At 47.7% G+C, this 17,748-nt stretch overlaps 1 protein-coding gene across 4 annotated transcripts in view; it reads left to right on the forward strand.

Annotated features, from left to right (window-relative positions):
- Positions 1 to 9,100: 9,100 nt before the first annotated feature.
- Positions 9,101 to 17,748, forward strand: part of ST3GAL1 (ST3 beta-galactoside alpha-2,3-sialyltransferase 1) — a 132,342-nt gene continuing 123,694 nt past the window's right edge. For 2 of the 4 annotated variants that reach the window (XM_073330071.1, XM_073330068.1), the window contains exon 1: positions 10,530 to 10,778. The gene's annotated coding sequence lies outside the window, so the exon portion shown is untranslated. Of the gene's footprint in view, positions 9,486 to 10,487; positions 10,505 to 10,529; positions 10,779 to 17,748 lie in introns of those variants that run through there. The other 2 variants (XM_073330069.1, XM_073330072.1) reach the window with 2 other exon arrangements.

A 17,748-nucleotide genomic window follows, 5' to 3' on the forward strand; every position in this document is an offset into this window, starting at 1 on the left:
TGGCCTGTGAGTGTGAGCCTTCTCTGAAGGGTCTGTAGCAATACAACTGAGAGAGGCAGCATTGTCCAGTGGATAGGACACTGGACTGGAACTCAGGAGACCTGGACCCCCATTCCCTCAAACACTTAAGTATGTGCTTAACTTTACTATCACGATTATGTGATAAAGTGTATTGGATGTTTGCTTCCCCCTGCTGATTGTTCTGCTGTCTTAGCACCATGCCCTGAAGAAGGTGCCCTTTTTGGAGAAAAAGAACCATGAGTTCAGACCTCTAAAAGCTGCACAGAGCTGGAAGAACCAACAAGAATTGGTCCTTCTGTGGCTAGAAGGGCAAGGAGCAGGCAGAAGCCAATCACGGTCCAGCAGACAAGATAAAAAGTCCTGGCTGCTTCTCCTAGGGGCAAGTTCTGGATGGAGCTGGGATGGGGAGGATGGATCTCCTATTTTCGCCCCCTGAAACCCAGCCTGGCAGGGCCAGACTGCACCTTCTGTTTGGACTAGCAAAGGCCTGCTGTTTTGTTATGGAATTTAAAGCCCAGGTGGCCATCTTGAGTTAAATATCAATGTTTTGCTATAAAATTAAGGCAAGTTCACTTCACGAGACACCCCACTGGTGCAGACAAGCCCATGACAGAGTAATTCCATTGATTTCAGTGGGGCTACTCATGGTAATAAAGGTAAATATATGGGTGTTTTTAGGATCAGGGCTCTGAATTTTATTTTTAGCTCCATCACTGATCTGTTGTGTAACCTTAGGCAAGTCCCTTCACTTCTCTCTGTACCTCGCTTTCCTGTCCCTCCCACTGTCCATTTTATCTATTTCATCTGTAAGCTCATTGGTGCAGAATCTCATGGCAGGGGCCCTGTATCCCCATGTGCCCTTTCCCCTCATTCTTGGAATTCTGTGTCGTCCCCACCACCACCATTCCATGGTCCCCCAACCCTCCTCTTCTTATGCCAGGGGTTCTATGTGCCCCCCATGCTCTCTTCCCCTATGCAGGGTTCCCCATTCTCCCCCATATGCCAGGGACTTTGTGACCCTAATCCCCCCCACCCCGTCTGGTTTTCCATTTTCACCTAAATCAGTAGGGTTCTGCTCGCTGATGCCTAGGACAATCCATGATATTTTGATCAGATGTGGTGTTCGAAAGTTATCACTGTACAGAAAAACAGAGAAAGGCCATCCAGTTGACCATAGGGCCTTGCTAATTATAACTTGCTGGAAGGGTCTCTTGGGTACTCCCAGGAGTCTCTTGAGAAACTCACCATCAAATTGAAGGAAAAGTTGGGATGATTTCCCTGCATCTAATGGAGTTCATCCCATCTTTGGCTACTACTAAATCCATCCTCCCAGAGATGATTTATCCCTGGGGCTCGTGAATAAGGCTAAGTTTTTTTCATGGATGTTTTTAGTAAAAGTCAGGGACAGGTCACGGGCAATAAAGAAAAATTCACAGAAACCTGTGACCTGTCCCTGACTTTTACTAAAAACATCCATGATAAAATGGGAAGGGACTGGGCAGCTGTGGGGTGGCTGGGGGCTCTGGGCCCCCACCACCCATGGCGGCTCAGAGCTCCAAGTTTCCCCTGTGCCCCGCAGTAGTAGGGAGCTGCAGGGTCCCCATGCCCCCCTCCCTGATGGGGGGGAGCTATGGGGATCCCCCTGCCGCCACTGCAGTGGGGAGCTGTGGGGGTCTCCCTGCCTCCCTCCCCCAGTGGCAGCCAGGGGCTGTGGGGGTTCCCCTGCCGCTGCGGCAGCCGGGGAGCTGTGGGGATGCCCCTACTGCCGTGGCAGCTGGGAGCTGCGGGGTACCTCCGCTGCCCATGGCAGCTTGGAGTTTGGGGTCCCGCTGCCTCAGGCAGCAGGGGTACCTCACAGCTCCCTGCTGCTGCAAGAGGTGGCGGGACCCTGCAGCTCCCAGCCGCCATGGGCTGAAGACACAGAGGTCTCCGGAAGTCACGGATTCTGTGACTTCTGTTACCTCCGTGACAAAATCATAGCCTTCCTCATGAAACTATTAAAATTACATCTTTTTTTAACTCTTGGAATGGACCATACTGTAACATCTGTCAAATATTTTCAAAAACATTTTCTATAAGAGCGCACCCCCTAAAGCCCTAAGAAAGCTTTCATCCTCACTCCATATTACATAAGTTGAGCACTGAGTTATATTATCAGTACACTTAAGCTATGTCTACATGGTTTTGGAGTTCAGACTATGGGGAGCGGGGTGAACTGCTGCATACACTGGTGTACTGTGCAGTGTGCAACTGCACTATAATTCACATCCCCGTAGTCCAAACTGCGGAGCCATGTACACAAGCCCTGAGTATATGTGCAAGTTCAAAGTATAGTGATTTCATAGAATCATAGAATATCAGGGTTGGAAGGGACCTCAGGAGGTCGTCTAGTCCTGCTCAATCCCCAACTAAATCATCCCAGCCAGGGCTTTGTCAAGCCTGACCTTAAAAACTTCTAAGGAAGGAGATTCCACCACCTCCCTAGGTAACGCATTCTAGTGTTTCACCACCCTCCTAGTGAAAAAGTGTTTCCTAATATCCAACCTGAACCTCCCCCACTGCAACTTGAGACCATTACTCCTCGTTCTGTCATCTGCTACCACTGAGAATAGTCTAGATCCATCCTCTTTGGAACCCCCTTTCAGGTAGTTGAAAGCAGCTATCAAATCCCCCCTCATTCTTCTCTTCCACAGACAAAACCATCCCAGTTCCCTCAGCCTCTCCTCATAAGTCATGTGTTCCAGTCCCCTAATCATTTTTGTTACCCTCCGCTGGACGCTTTCCAATTTTTCAACATCTTTCTTGTAGTGTGGGGCCCAAAACTGGACACAGTACTCCAGATGAGGCCTCACCAATGTCCAATAGAGGAGAACGATCACGTCCCTCGATCTGCTGGCAATGCCCCTACTTATTCATCCCAAAATGCCATTGGCCTTCTTGGCAACAAGGGCACACTGTTGACTCATATCCAGCTTCTTGTCCACTGTAACCACTAGGTCCTTTTCTGCAGAACTGCTGCCAAGCCATTCGGTCCCTAGTCTGTAGCGGTGCATGGGATTCTTCCGTCCTAAGTGCAGGACTCTGCACTTGTCCTTGTTGAACCTCATCAGATTTCTTTTGGCCCAATCCTCTAATTTGTCTAGGGCCCTCTGTATCCTATCCCTACCCTCCAACATATCTACCTCTCCTCCCAGTTTAGAGTCATCTGCAAACTTGCAGAGGGTGCAATCCACACCATCCTCCAGATCATTTATGAAGATATTGAACAAAACTGGCCCCAGGACCGACCCTTGGGGCACTCCACTTGATACCGGCTGCCAACTAGACATGGAGCCATTGATCACTACCCGTTGAGCCCAACAATCTAGCCAACTTTCTATCCACCTTATAGTCCATTCATCCAGCCCATACTTATTTAATTTGCTGGCAAGAATACTGTGGGAGACCGTGTCAAAAGCTTTGTTAAAGTCAAGTAACAACACGTCCACTGCTTTCCCTTCATCCACAGAGCCAGTTATCTCATCATAGAAGGCAGTTAGATTAGTCAGACATGACTTGTCCTTGGTGAATCCCTGCTGACTGTTCCTGATCACTTTCCTCTCCTCCAGGTACTTCAGAATGGATTCCTTGAGGACCTGCCCCATGATTTTTCCAGGGACTGAGGTGAGGCTGACTGGCCTGTAGTTCCCAGGATCCTCCTTCTTCCCTTTTTTAAAGATGGGCACTACATTAGCCTTTTTCCAGTTGTCCAGGACTTCCCCCAATCACCATGAGTTTTCAAAGATAATGGGCAATGGCTCTGCAATCACATCCGCCATTTCCTTTAGCACTCTCGGATGCAGCGCATCCAGCCCCATGGACTTGTGCTCGTCCAGCTTTTCTAAATAGTCCCAAACCACTTCTTTCTCCACAGAGGGCTGGTCACCTCCTCCCCATGCTGTGCTGCCCAGTGCAGTAGTCTGGGAGCTGACCTTGTTCGTGAAGACAGAGGCAAAAAAGCATTGAGTACATTAGCTTTTTCCACATCCTCTGTCACTAGGTTGCCTCCCTCATTCAGTAAGGGGCCCACACTTTCCTTGACTTTCTTCTTGTTGCTAACATACCTGAAGAAACCCTTCTTGTTACTTTTAACATCTCTTGCTAGCTGCAACTCCAGGTGTGATTTGGCCTTCCTGATTTCATTCCTGCATGCCCGAGCAATATTTTTATACTCTTCCCTGGTCATTTGTCCAATCTTCCACTTCTTGTAAGCTTCTTTTTTGTGTTTAAGATCAGCAAAGATTTCACAGTTAAGCCAAGCTGGTCGCCTGCCATATTTACTATTCTTTCTACACATCGGGATGGTTTGTCCCTGTAACCTCAATAAGGATTCTTTAAAATACACCCAGCTCTCTTGGACTCCTTTCCCCCTCATGTTATTCTCCCAGGGAATCCTGCCCATCAGTTCCCTGAGGGAGTCAAAGTCTGCTTTTCTGAAGTCCAGCATCTGTATTCTGCTGCTCTTCTTTCTTCCCTGTGTCAGGATCCTGAACTCGACCATCTCATGGTCACTGCCTCCCAGGTTCCCATCCACTTTTGCTTCCCCTACTAATTCTTCTTGGTTTGTGAGCAGCAGGTCAAGAAGAGCTCTGCCCCTAGTTGGTTCCTCCAGCACTTGCACCAGGAAATTGTCCCCTACACTTTCCAAAAACTTCCTGGATTGTCTGTGCACTGCTGTATTGCTCTCCCAGCAGATATCAGGGTGATTGAAGTCTCCCATGAGAACCAGGGCCTGTGATCTAGTAACTTCCGTGAGTTGCCGGTAGAAAGCCTCGTCCACCTCGTCCCCCTGGTCTGGTGGTCTATAGCAAACTCCCACCACGACGTCATCCTTGTTGCTCACACCAGAGACTCTCAGGTTTTTCTGCAGTTTCATACTTGAGCTCTGAGCAGTCATACTGCTCCCTTACATACAATGCAACTCCCCCACCTTTTCTGCCCTGTCTGTCCTTCCTGAACAGTTTATATCCATCCACGACAGTACTCCAGTCATGTGAGTTATCCCACCAAGTCTCTGTTATTCCAATCACATCATAATTCCTTGACTGTGCCAGGACTTCCAGTTCTCCCTGCTTGTTTCCCAGGCTTCTTGCATTTGTGTATAGGCAGTTGAGATAAGTCACTGATCGTCCCTCTTTCTCAGAATGAGGCAGGAGCCCTCCCCTCTCACGCGCTCCTGCTCGTGTTTCCTCCCGGTATCCCACTTCCCCACTTACCTCAGGGCTTTGGTTTCCTTCCCCCGGTGAACCTAGTTTAAAGCCCTCCGCACTAGGTTAGCCAGCCTGCTTGCGAAGATGCTCTTCCCTCTCTTCGTTAGGTGGAGCCTGTCTCTGCCTAGCACTTCTCCTTCTTGGAACACCATCCCATGGTCAAAGAATCCAAAGCCTTCTCTCCGACACCACCTGCGTAGCCATTTGTTGACTTCCACGATTCAATGGTCTCTACCCAGGCCTTTTCCTTGCATGGGGAGGATGGACGAGAAGACCACTTGCACCTCAAACTCCTTTATCCTTCTTCCCAGAGCCACATAGTCCGCAGTGATCCACTCAAGGTCATTCTTGGCAGTATCATTGGTGCCCACGTGGAGAAGCAGGAAGGGGTAGCAATCCGAGGGCTTGATGAGTCTCGGCAGTCTCTCCGTCACATCGTGAATCCTAGCTCCTGGCAAGCAGCAGAATTCTCAGTTTTTCCAGTCGGGGTGGCAGATAGATGACTCAGTCCCCCTGAGGAGAGAGTCCCCGACCACCACCACCCGCCTCCTTCTCTTGGGAGCGGTGGTCGTGGAACCCCCAACCCTAGGACCGGTCTACCAAAGCTTTTGTGTTAAGTCTCTGAGTGTTGGGTCTTCTCTTGATTTGTGGGTATTAGATTGTGCTTAAATGGGAAAACAAATAGACAGATTCAGCATCTCTCTTCTCTGTAGGGCATATGCTCCCCATTCCATAGAGCATAGCGGACAGATTCTTAGTGGGAGCACCTTGTTAGAATATTAGCAACACATCAGTGTAGCTTGTGGAGCTGGTTTCCTCAGTAACCCTTCTGAGGGTTCTACCTTGAGCACGGTCCAGTTTTGAATCTCATTGAATGTACAATAATCTGGATCTGGGATGATGTTGTGCAAGGAATGTATGTGGATTTGCCTACATGGGAAAAATTTGACCAGTTATACCAGTATCTTAAACCAATATAGTTATGCCAGTATAACTTCCCAGGTGGACACTCTTATTCTGAAATAAGAATAACTTTTTGTCCACTTTAATTTACGCTGCATCCAAAAAAGCCCCCCTTACACTGGAATAAGTGTGTCCACATGGGGAGTTATACAGGCATAATTATAGCCAATTAAATTCACAATTTAGCTTATGTTGATATAGCTGTCCCATGTAGACAAGCCCAGTGTCTATCAAGTTTTGTTTTCTGGTCTCTTAGCATGCAATTCACAAAGGGATTTAGGTCCCTAACACCCACAGAAATGAAATGTTGGAGATGCAGTGCTTAAATAGTCACTGAGGCAGAAAGAGAGAGAGAGAATGACTGTGTAGGTTGGTGGTTAGGGCACTCATGTGGAACGTGGGAGACCCAGCGTCTAGTCCCCTTGCTCTAACTACTCTGTAGTGATCCACAATGGAACAGCTTCTTGAGGGAGCCCCTCAGTGGGTAGCATGCTCTCTCCAGGGAGGTAGGAGATCCCCTGTTCAATCTTTTCTTCTCCTTCAAGCAGAGGGTGGGGGAATTGAACCAAGGTCTTTAGCATCCTAGGTGAGTGCCCTAACTAACTAGTGGGCTACAAATCATAAAACAGGCATCGCTATCACCTTTGGCCAGTCTGCATGGAACAATGTAGGTGCCAAATACGTTCGTGCAAGAAACTACTTCGGCAGTAAGTCACCTGGCTCCAGGAGATGTCTACACATTTGTGGATCACTTGCAGAGCTAGGCCTCTGATTGCAGCCGATATTTAGGCACCAATTTCCATGAGAGAGGCAGAGATTAGTACTCATCCTGGTCATTGGCCTCTCCCACTGGCTATCTTAGGCAGCTCCTCCCCCCCATTTAGTGTAGGGTGACCAGATGTCCTGATTTTCTAGGGACAGTCTGGATTTTGGGGTCTTTTTCTTATATAGGCTCCTATTACCCCCCACCCCCTGTCCCGATTTTTCACATTTGCTGTCTGGTCACCCTAATCTAGTATGCTGGCTTTTATGCATTGCATTCTAAGGCATTTGTCTCTCTACCCCAGGAGCTGTCAAACTGGGGGTCGGGGCTTATTACATGGGGGGTTGTTACATGCGGGCTGTCACCCTCCACCCCAAACCCCGCTTCGCCTCCAGGATTTATAATGGTGTTAAATATATTAAAAAGTGTTTTTAATGTATAAGGGGGTCGCACACAGAGGCTTGCTGTGTGAAAGGGGTCACGAGTACAAAAGTCTGAGAACCCCTGCTCTACCCCTTCATTGTATAGAGAGCCTGGGCACCTAACTCAGGCTTTGTGGACCTCAGTGTGTTTCAGTGATTTTTTCTAAGCACGCAAAAGTTAGGTGTCCTTACGCTCAGCATTGCAATGCCAGTCTGGACTTAGGAAGACATGTCTCCCATTGCCATGTTATTATATAATACAATTGTCCTTTCATGGAGGTATTTCCCCTCCAGCGAACCACATGGACACCATTAGAGACCTTTTGCTAGACTAGATAGATCACTGGTTTGACCTGGGGTGGTATAATTTTTCCCTTTCTACTCAGGGGCAATTGATGAATCCCAGACTTCACACTCACATAGTAAAGTCAGCTGCATATGTTGTTAAATAATTTTAGCAGTAGCTTTATAAATTGAATGTTTCAAGGGGGTTCTTCAATGACATAGTATTCTTTTTAATTCTTGCAATATTTTATAGCCATCTTAAAACTGCCTGATGCTTTTATTGAGAGGCCACAGTATATATAATTTACAATGTCCTCTATTTCCATGTCAGCAAAGTAAAGTTTGAATTTTGAATTCCTTTTTTAAAAGGCCAGGATTTTGATTTCTCTTTTCCAGCATGACCTCCATGGACCATGTGCTGCAGTAGGTCTCTAACAGGTATAGATTCTTTGCAAGCAGTCTTGGGTGGGCGATAATCTAATGAGGTCATCTGTCTATAGCAGGCATTTTATCCCAGAATCATTTAGTGGGATCCTGAGTTTGATGTCTGCTCCAGCAGAGGAGGAAGGTCACTGATTTATATGTTGGAATGGGTACAGTATTAAACCTGCACTCCTCTTCAATTTGGAAAGAAGATTATCAGTTTGTATGCTGTTTATTTCTTATCATACAGTTAACAAATTGATACAGAGCCAATTATGTTGTACTAGTTGTTAGCAGTCCACTCTGAGTGGCTGTGACTATTAATTTCTGTACCTGCAGTGTGTGCATTTGACCTTGATAATTTCCTTAAGTAAAAACAGATGAATAGAGACCATAGATGACTTGGATTTTCCCATATTGGAGGCCTCATCCCCCCAAAAGAGTTTAATTTATTGTTTGTAAATTCATAATATTTGTTGATCTCTGATGAAAAAGCCAAATTTCAAATATTTTTTCTCTACTTGGCATAAAGAACAAGTGTCCCAAATTTCAAGACTAGCTCAGTAGGATGCTTGAATAGTTGAAATTCCAGAAGAAAGACTAATGGAATTCACCTGTGGAATTCATTGCTATATGAAACTACATTGAGCTGAGAGCTCAAAAAAGAATTATACATTTTATATGGGTAATGTGAACATCCCATGGTACCTCTGATAAAACTATAAAGGATAGAAACCCTTATTTTCAGGACATAGTCAACTACTAACTAATCAGGTTAAGAGGAAACTTTCCCTGTGGCCATAACCATCCATTACAGAGTTTCTTGCACCTACTTCTGGCCATTTTCAGAGACAGGAACAGATGCACCACTGGTCTGATGTGGTATGGTAATCCATATGTTCCTATGACTAGTGTGGGCTCAGTCAGCCTCCGCCACACCTGGGAGAGCTCTCAGAGGGAGGAGTTGAGGGTGGGACAGCTAAGCACAGTTGGTGGCAGTCCAGTGAGGAGAGCAAACATCTAATCCTCAGCTCCTGGAGAAGGGCTGGTTGAAAGCAAGAGCTCCTTGGACCACTGCTGCTTGACAACCCCTGCCTTCCAGGAAGGGATGGCTGGATGCTGATCGACTTTTAGTGGGACTATTGTTCTAGATTAGCCTTGAGCCCAGTTGGGGCCACAGCCTACCAAAGCCCTCTGAAGAAAGGGAGCCTGACCACACCGGCGGGGCCATTCATTTATGTTCATTTCGTTGTGTGTTTGCTGACAACCCCTGAAGGGGCAGAAGACCGGGTCTCAGCCTCTCATCACTGGACTGGACTGAGGTGGTGGAACGCCTGTATGCTGCAGACCAGAGGCTGGGTGAGTGAGCCCTGGGCAAGGAACCCGCTGACAGCAGTAATAGTGCAGGTCACTGTCACAAACACCGGCATTACAGTAGATGTTTCCTTACTATGTCTAGTTTGTAGCAGCTTTAGGTTCAGGCTTGGGTGCCAGAGATGAAGTAAGGCAGAATTTAGGCTCCTAAGTCACTTGGGGGCTTTGGGAATGTTTGTCCATGGGTGTCCAACTCCTGGCACCTAAGTCTCCTAGGTAACTTTGGAAATCCCAGTCCAAACACTTTTGTTAACATCTAAAAAGCTGGCACATATCTTTCCCTGCTCATAAAGAAAGGGAGGGCTGTGGCCAGCAGTTCTCCGTGCAGGGAAGGATTTGACTTGCTTGTGCGTGCGTGCTGGGGGAGGGAGAGCAGATTCTGGTCCTCTTCTTACTTATGCTTCTGTCTCCCTCTCTGCACTTCATTTCCTTTGCCCGCTCAGGTTTCCAGGTGTAACTCACTGAAGTTAATCTCTTGTCTGTACTCCCTATTCCCGATCTGTGTCCCTCGCTTTCCCGGGTGCTTTGGGTTTACACAGCACCTTGAAGCACCGGTGTGTCCGGTATTCCCATGCTTACACTCTCTGCAGTTGCCTCTTTTCTCTTCCCCACCGACACGGTCTCTTTTCCTCTCCCCTTCTTGCTGCCTGCGGCGCCTCCACACCCTTCTCTGCCCCCGCGTCTCCTTCTTTCTCTCCCGCTCCCTCTCCTTCTCTCTCGCTGGTTTTCTCTTTCATGCGCTCTAGCACTCTCTCCTTCTCGGTCTCTTGCGCTCCCTCTTTCTGAGCCTCCCCCTCTCCGCTTCTTTCTCTCTCTTTATCGCGCCCCTTCCTCCCCACCCATCCCTTCCCTGTGCCGCCCCCTCGTTGTTTCTTCTCCCCCCCCCCATCACCCCTTTTCTCCCTCTGTCCCTCTCACACTCTGTCTCTCAGGCTGAGGAGGAGCCGCAGCCGCCGTGTTTAGCCCTGTCTCTGATCCACGTGGCTCTGGAGGCGCTATATTAGGTGCGCAGGAAGCCCTGCCTGGGAGAAGCTCAACTGGGGAGGAGGCAGGATCGGCCGGAGCAGCGGCTCGCCCAGGCTCTCCCGGGAAGGGCGCCTGGCTCCCACGCGGGAGCTGCCGGCTCCTGCCCAGTCCCACTGGCTGGGAAAGACAAAGGGAGACGCGGAAGGCAGAGGCGGCGGCGCTGGGACCCGCGGCGAGCGCCGAGGAGCCCCCCAGGACCTGTGAGCGGCCGGCCCGCTCGCCCTGCCCTTCCTCTGCTGGGGCGCTTCTCCGGTGAGCCGCTGGGAGCCTCAGCCCGCGACGGGGGGATCCCGGGGAAAGGATGGGCAGAGTTCCGAGCGGGGCAAAGGCGCAGTGGATTGGGGGGGGGCACCAGGGGGCGCAGTGGCTGGGGTGACCCCGGCGGGGCAGAAGGATCCCGGAGCGGGAGGAGCGTTGGCGCAGGGCCGGGCAGGGTACGCCAGACCCGCCCGTGGGGCCGGAGGTCAGCCCGGGGCGGCGGGCTCGCTCTGCGCTCCGTGGAGCGGCGGAGAGCCGGGGCAGGGCTGGCAGGAGCCCGCGGGATTCCCCGCTAGCCGCCCGACTCCGGTAATGGGATAGAGACGTTCCACCCACAGGCTGCGAAGGCGCGGCCGCTCGGCTGTCCGCACGCCTCTGCCCCCGGGGGCTGCGGGGGGCAACGCCGCCGGCCCTGCGGGGATCTCGCTGTCGCCCCGTAACTTTGCCTCTAGCCCGGGGCCGCTCCCCGGGTCCCCCAGCTTGTGTGTGGGGCTGGGACTGAGCCAGCCCCCGGCCGGCCCCGGGCCCCAGCTCGATCCCGGGCCCCCCGCTCCATGGAGCGGGCTGTGCGTTTCTCCCAACGCAGCGCTCGCCGTGGGCCGCCCCCCTCTCTTCCTTCCCTCCTTCCTTATCCCTTCGCAGCAACCCCCGCTCCCCGTCGCCTGCAGGCTGGCTGGACGCGCGGCAGCCGCTCGGCTGGGGAGGGGAAGAGGCTGCTCCCCGGGGAGGCTCTGGTTTTGATCTCTGCCAGCTGCTCAGTGACAGGCAGAGGGGAAATGAAAAAAGTAATTCAATACCCTGTGGCTTTGCCCTCCGGGGACTCGAGAGACACAGGAGGACACTCGCTTCTTGAGCCACCCAGACACGGTGTAGCCAGGCCGGCTGGTCGCTCGGTTTAGTTTGGTCTTTTTCTGAACGCTTGCCCGGGAAGAACTTTTTGTGGGTTGCTCCTTGCCTGTAAATCCTCCGCCGGACTGGGCTTGAGCTGTGCATTATTCCCCCTGCTCCTTCCAAAAAAGCTTTCTGAAAAGACGCCCACTTTCAGCCAGAGGGAGCCGAGCCAGGGCTTTGCCTCCCGGCCGCTCTGCAGTTGTTAATCCAGCAAAGAAGTTTTGGAAATGTTGGTAGATTGCCCCCGGGCCTCTCGCTGAGCAGATGGTCGCCCTGGTAGCTGCCGATACGGATAAATTAATCAAGGGACTTCTCATGTTTATTTGGATGATCAGCGGCTCTTTCCGGTCACAGCTCTCTGGGGTAAATTCTGCAGCGTCCGCCGCATGGCACAAGTTAACTTTGGGTTTCAGTGGGAAATTCCTCTCGGACTGAGAGGACACTGGTGTTGGGGAGGCTGTTTGAACGTCTGTTTGGCTTTGTTTCTCTGTTTTCCCGCACCCAGTGAAGAAGTATTTCAAGGTAATCTGACGCTTAAAGAGCCCCCTCACTCAGGAGAGATTCACACTGATGTGTTCGCTAATGTTAAATAGATTGGAAAGTTTAGTGCCGTGTAGTTTGCCAGACTCATTGCTCTGCAAAAGCTCCTTATTTGGGGGGCAGGGGGTTGTGTCTCTAAAAGTTATGCTGCTGGTAGAAGTGACTGCATTATTCAGGGTTTGTCAGCCTTTCTGCTGTAAAGGATTCTTTCTGGGTGAAAACTGGCATACAACTACGAGCAATATTTCTCTACCGAATTTTGGTAGGAGGGAAAAGGATCAGGCATTTTCCCCTTATAAAACTGACAGTCTTCCTGCTCTTAGGGGCCTGATCCTAGGCTCGAAACTCTCACTGACTTGATACCTTGTACAATCAATTACTGAAGACTGTAGAGTATTTGGGGATTCCTTTGGGGGGAAAAGTAGTATAAACTCAAGTTAACTATACTAACTCAAATGGTTTTTACTTACAAATGTAATTTGGCACACAATTAGTAACATGAAGTAAAAATAATTAACGTTAAAGGTTAACAAATCGCCCGTTATGCATGTTTGATTCCTAAGGCCAAGATTTTGTCACTGATATCTTTAGTAAAAGTCACAGACACGTCACGGGCAATAAAGGAAAATTCAGGGATGCCCGTGACCTTGACTTTTACTAAAAATGCCTGACAAAAGGGGAAGCTGTGGAGTCCCCACACTGTGGCGGCTAGGCAGCTAAGGGGGCCCCAGCTCGGAGCTCCGGGGGGTCCCCCACCATCCCTGGCAGCTCAGAGGTCCAAGGGGCCCCTGCTGTTCATGGCCGCCATGGGTGCCAAGGGATCCCTGCAGCTCCCAGCCGCCGTGGGCTGAAGTCACGGAGCTCTTTGGAAGTCATGGATTCCGTGACCTCCATGACAAAATCATAGCTTTATTTTTTACATGTGTTTGAGATTCTTTCTTACAATGAGCACATGTTCCAAATCCTTAACAAGACCATTTCTAGTCTTGGCATAAATTAAAACAAATGAAAGGATAAAAAATACATTCATATATATTTATTTGATAGAAATCTCATGTGTGGGTCTAATACGCATTTTAAAGAAATGTGTGCAGATGTATCATATATATTGAAATTACACATGTTCATATAACAATACACTCTTAAAAATCTAAATTATGTATTTGCCTACAGGCTGTCATACTGTCTGGAGTGGTTCATGTCTCTGAGTACCAACCTCAGTGCAGACTGTCAAAAAGCAAGGCAGACACCCAAAGCTGGCTGTATGTTTTATAATTAGATTTCACCAACCTAGTAGCAAATGTGAATGCCTATAACAGTCTTACCATGGATCCACAGACAGTCCCTCTTGTGCATTCCAGTCTATCTACAGACCAGTCACTTACTGCAGGTCAGTTTGTACCTCATTTCATGCTACAGACAATGTTTGTAGCCAATCCTATAGTAAATTAAGGATTTATTAACTAGGGAGAAAAAAATGAGTTATTTACAGGTTAAAGCAGACAACATATACACACAAATGAGTTAGTTTATGGTTCCAAAAAGTGACTGAATCTGTCAGCAATGAATGTCTTGCAGTGTTAACCATGTTGACCCCGGAGATCAATGCTTTTGTTTCATATCTTCAGCCCTATGATAGTCCAAAAAGCAAAGATTGACAAATGTTCATGTGAGATCTTTATTTCCTTCTTCCAGAATTCAAGTCGGTTGGACAAGCTTTCTGGCACGTAACACCTTTATCTGCCAAAAGTGAGGAGGTTAGTTAAACAGAAATAAAAGGGTACAGCGCCAAAAGTGAAACCTCTGCAAGCTGCGTGGAAACTTTTTAAAGACCCCATAATAGAGGCTCAACTTAAATGTATATCCCAAATTAAACAACATAGTAAGAGAGCCAAAAAAGAGCCACCGTGGCTCAACAACGAAGTAAAAGAAGCAGCGAGAGGCAAAAAGGCATCCTTTAAAAAGTGGAAGTTAAATCCTAGTGAGGAAAATAGAAAGGAGCATAAACACTGGCAAATGAAGTGTAAAAATACAATTAGGAAGGCCAAAAAAGAATTTGAAGAACAGGTAACCAAAGACTCAAAGTAATAGCTTTTTTTTTTTTTAAGTACATCAGAATCAGGAAGTCTGCTAAACAACCAGTGGGGCCCCTGGATGATCGAGATGCTAAAGGAGCACTCAAGGATAATAAGGCCATTGCGGAGAAACTAAATGAATTCTTTGCATCGGTCTTCAAGGCTGAGGATGTGAGGGAGATTCCCAAACTTAAGCCATTCTTTTTAGGTGACGGATCTGAGAAACTGTCCCAGATTGAGGTACCATTAGAGGAGGGATTGGAACAAATTGATAAATTTAAACAGTAATAAGTCACTGGGACCAGATGGTATTCACCCAAGAGTTCTGAAGGAACTCAGATGTGAAATTGCAGAACTACTAACTGTAGTCTGTAACCTATCATTTAAATCCGCTTCTGTACCAGATGACTGGAGGATAGCTAATGTGATGCTAATTTTTAAAAAATGGCTAGATTCAGATGGAGGGGGTTGTTCTTTTAAAGGGTTGTTCTTTTAAAAAAGGGGGGTGGTTCATCAATGGCTATTAGCCAGGATGGGCAGGGATGGTGTCCCTAGCCTCCATTTGCCAGAAGCTGGGAATGGGCAATAGGGGATGGATCACCTGATTACCTGTTCTATTCATTCCCTCTGCAGCACCTGTCATTGGGCACTGATGGAAGACAGGATATGGGGCTAGATGGACCTTTGGCCTGACCCAGTAGGGCCGTTCTTATGTTCTTATGAACGTGAGAGGGCCATTAGCCCAGTCTTTGTGTCGAGATGTTTCTCAATGTTCCCCTTAGACCTTGTTTACACTACAAATTACTTCAGTATAACCTACATCACTTAGGGGTGTGATTAATCCAACCCCCTGAGCGACACAAGTTATATCAACCTAAGCACTGGTGTAGACAGCACTATGTTGGCAGGAGAGCTTCTCCTGCAGACATAGCTACCGCCTCTCCGCAGGGAGTAATTATTAAGCTGACGGGAGAGCTCTCTCCTGTCGGCTTAGAGCATCTTCACCAGACGCACTGTAAGTGCTCTAGTGTAGATGAGCATTAGTTCTGATAATCTTTCTTGATGGGCGGGGGAACCTTGCCCCCTAACTGGGTTCACAAATTCACAGGAGGCATTTTTACAGTTATAAAGCAAAACTTATGTATTACCTTATACTATGAGGTACAAACATTACAAGTAAGGTTAACACATGTAGCAACTTAGACTTCTAAAGATGTGTTTAGTCTCTATAATATACTTCTAACACCTATCTTGAACAATACTAACATACAGGTGAGCTGGTCTGGTTTCCAGCTATGAATGTGTCAGTGCTCAGCTGATGCCTACAGCCTTGACAAGGGGAGTCTGGCCTACAGTATCTCACAGGACACATTTTAAAAGGAAAAGCAACCTAATTATAGATTAGAGAGAGATTGGAAGGGTGAGAAATCTCTTATTTTTTAGTCAATTTTTATAAGCTCTAAAAATATTCTTTAAAAAGAGAAAATCCCAGGTTATTCCCATCTATTTCTTTTTTTCCACTGAAGTTTAAAGTTGGCACTTTATCTATGATCCCATACTGGGCTCCTTCATATTAGTGTTTGTACAATGATGTAAGTTAAAGATGAAGAGTCACCTTTATCTATACATTTCCTGCCTCCTGGTGGTGTGCAACACATGCACTTGGGTTGACCCCTTCTTTGTATTTTGTTTGCATAGCTGTAACTGAGGGGCTGGCTTTGTATTAAGCATCTGCTTTGAAAAACCGACCTGAAATAGCTACTTACTGCGAAGACAAGCTTGTGCACTACCCTGTGTCAACCCTTGTCTACTGAGGTAAATAAACTGAACCCTATCCAGTTTATAGGGCTTGATCCAACACTCGGTAAAGTCAGTGAGTCATGAGCAATACGATGTTGTATTGTCCCTATGGAACCATGAGGACAGTAGAAAAGTCTTTGTGTGCTTTGCCAAACCTTCCCCCAAACACACACTATTGCGCTTGTGGCTGTCTGTCCACAGGAAATGGTTACACTAGAGTCCTCTCTACTCTGGCCTGGAAACTTAAGTGTTTAAACAAAAATGTAAACAGTTTGGCTGGGCATTGAGAATTTGGGAGAGGGGAGGAAGGGGAAGGACGTGTTAATGACAGTCTTAGATGTGGCATAGTCTACAGCTGAGCTTCACTGGTATGCAGGTGGTTATCCTCTTTTTACAGCAAGATAACAGACACACAGTAGCTATCCTGATGTAAAATCCTAAGTGGAGACAAGACACTGGTAGCTTTCACCAAGAAGTTGCTAGGTAAGGTCTGCACTATACTGCTTATCCCTCTCCCCCAGCTTGCCTAATTTATCCTGGGCACTACAGATGGATAACTGCTATGCCTTGGCTATCTTGCTACATTTTAAAAAACAAAACCCTGTTTGTTTCAGTGAAGACAAACTGTCTCTGTGGGGAAGTTATTGTGAAATAACATAGGGTGTGATTTTACAGCACGATAATTAATGGGAGATAAACTTGGCATGGTCAACCATGGGTGGGGAAGTGGTACTGCCTCACCTACGTACCTCAAGGTCAACACAAGTGATAGTTCTCACTGTAAAGTCCTGAACAATCACAGGTTGTTTATCACAATGTTTAAAACAAAACACCTTTCTCAGTGAAGACAAGTCTCAATTTACACACCTGGCAAAATTCCGCATAAAGGGATACGAGTTAAAAATGAACAGCCCCCTCCATCTGAATCTATTTTTTACCTTGCTGCTCTGAGTATCCTCTAAGATCACTATGAGAGAGATTAGAGTGGGAAAATACAGTTCTATTTTGTTCGTGCTCTTTGTGCTTTTGACAACACTTTGTGCTTTTGACAACACTTTGTGCTTAGTCAGTTTAACTGCTTCCCCTGTATAGTAAGTTGTCCCAGCAGTCTGTGCGTTTTCCCCACACCAACAGAACACTTAACGTTATCACCAAAAAATTGGCAGGGGGACTTGAGGAGTCCAGTGTTAGTGCCTGAAACTACTTAAAAGTATCTCTTTAAAAAAAAAATTGACTGTCTTAATAGTGTTTACTTATGGTTCTATCCATGTCTCCTTTCGCTTACTGTAGTATAAATCAGGAGGAAATCATGATAAGTTCATGGAGGATAGGTCCACCAATGGTTATTAGCCAGGATGGGCAGGGTTGGTGTCCCCAGCCTCTGTTTGTCAGAAGCTGGGAATGGGCGACAGGGGGTGGATCACTTGACGATTTCCTGTTCTGTTCATTCCCTCTGGGGCACCTGGCATTGACCACTGTTGGCAGACAGGATACTGGGCTAGATGGATTTTTGCTCTGACCCAGTAAGGTCATTCTTATTGAAGTTGGCAGACATTTCTGTAAAACTTGTGTAAGGGAGAAAAGAAAATAAGCCTTCTAGTTCTAGGGTAGCATAGACGGGACCGCAGTCTTGCAGTTAGTGAGGCACTCTGGGATAA

This window comes from Lepidochelys kempii, chromosome 2 (assembly GCF_965140265.1).
Source record: "Lepidochelys kempii isolate rLepKem1 chromosome 2, rLepKem1.hap2, whole genome shotgun sequence".
In the NCBI taxonomy this organism is placed as follows: domain Eukaryota; kingdom Metazoa; phylum Chordata; order Testudines; family Cheloniidae; genus Lepidochelys; species Lepidochelys kempii.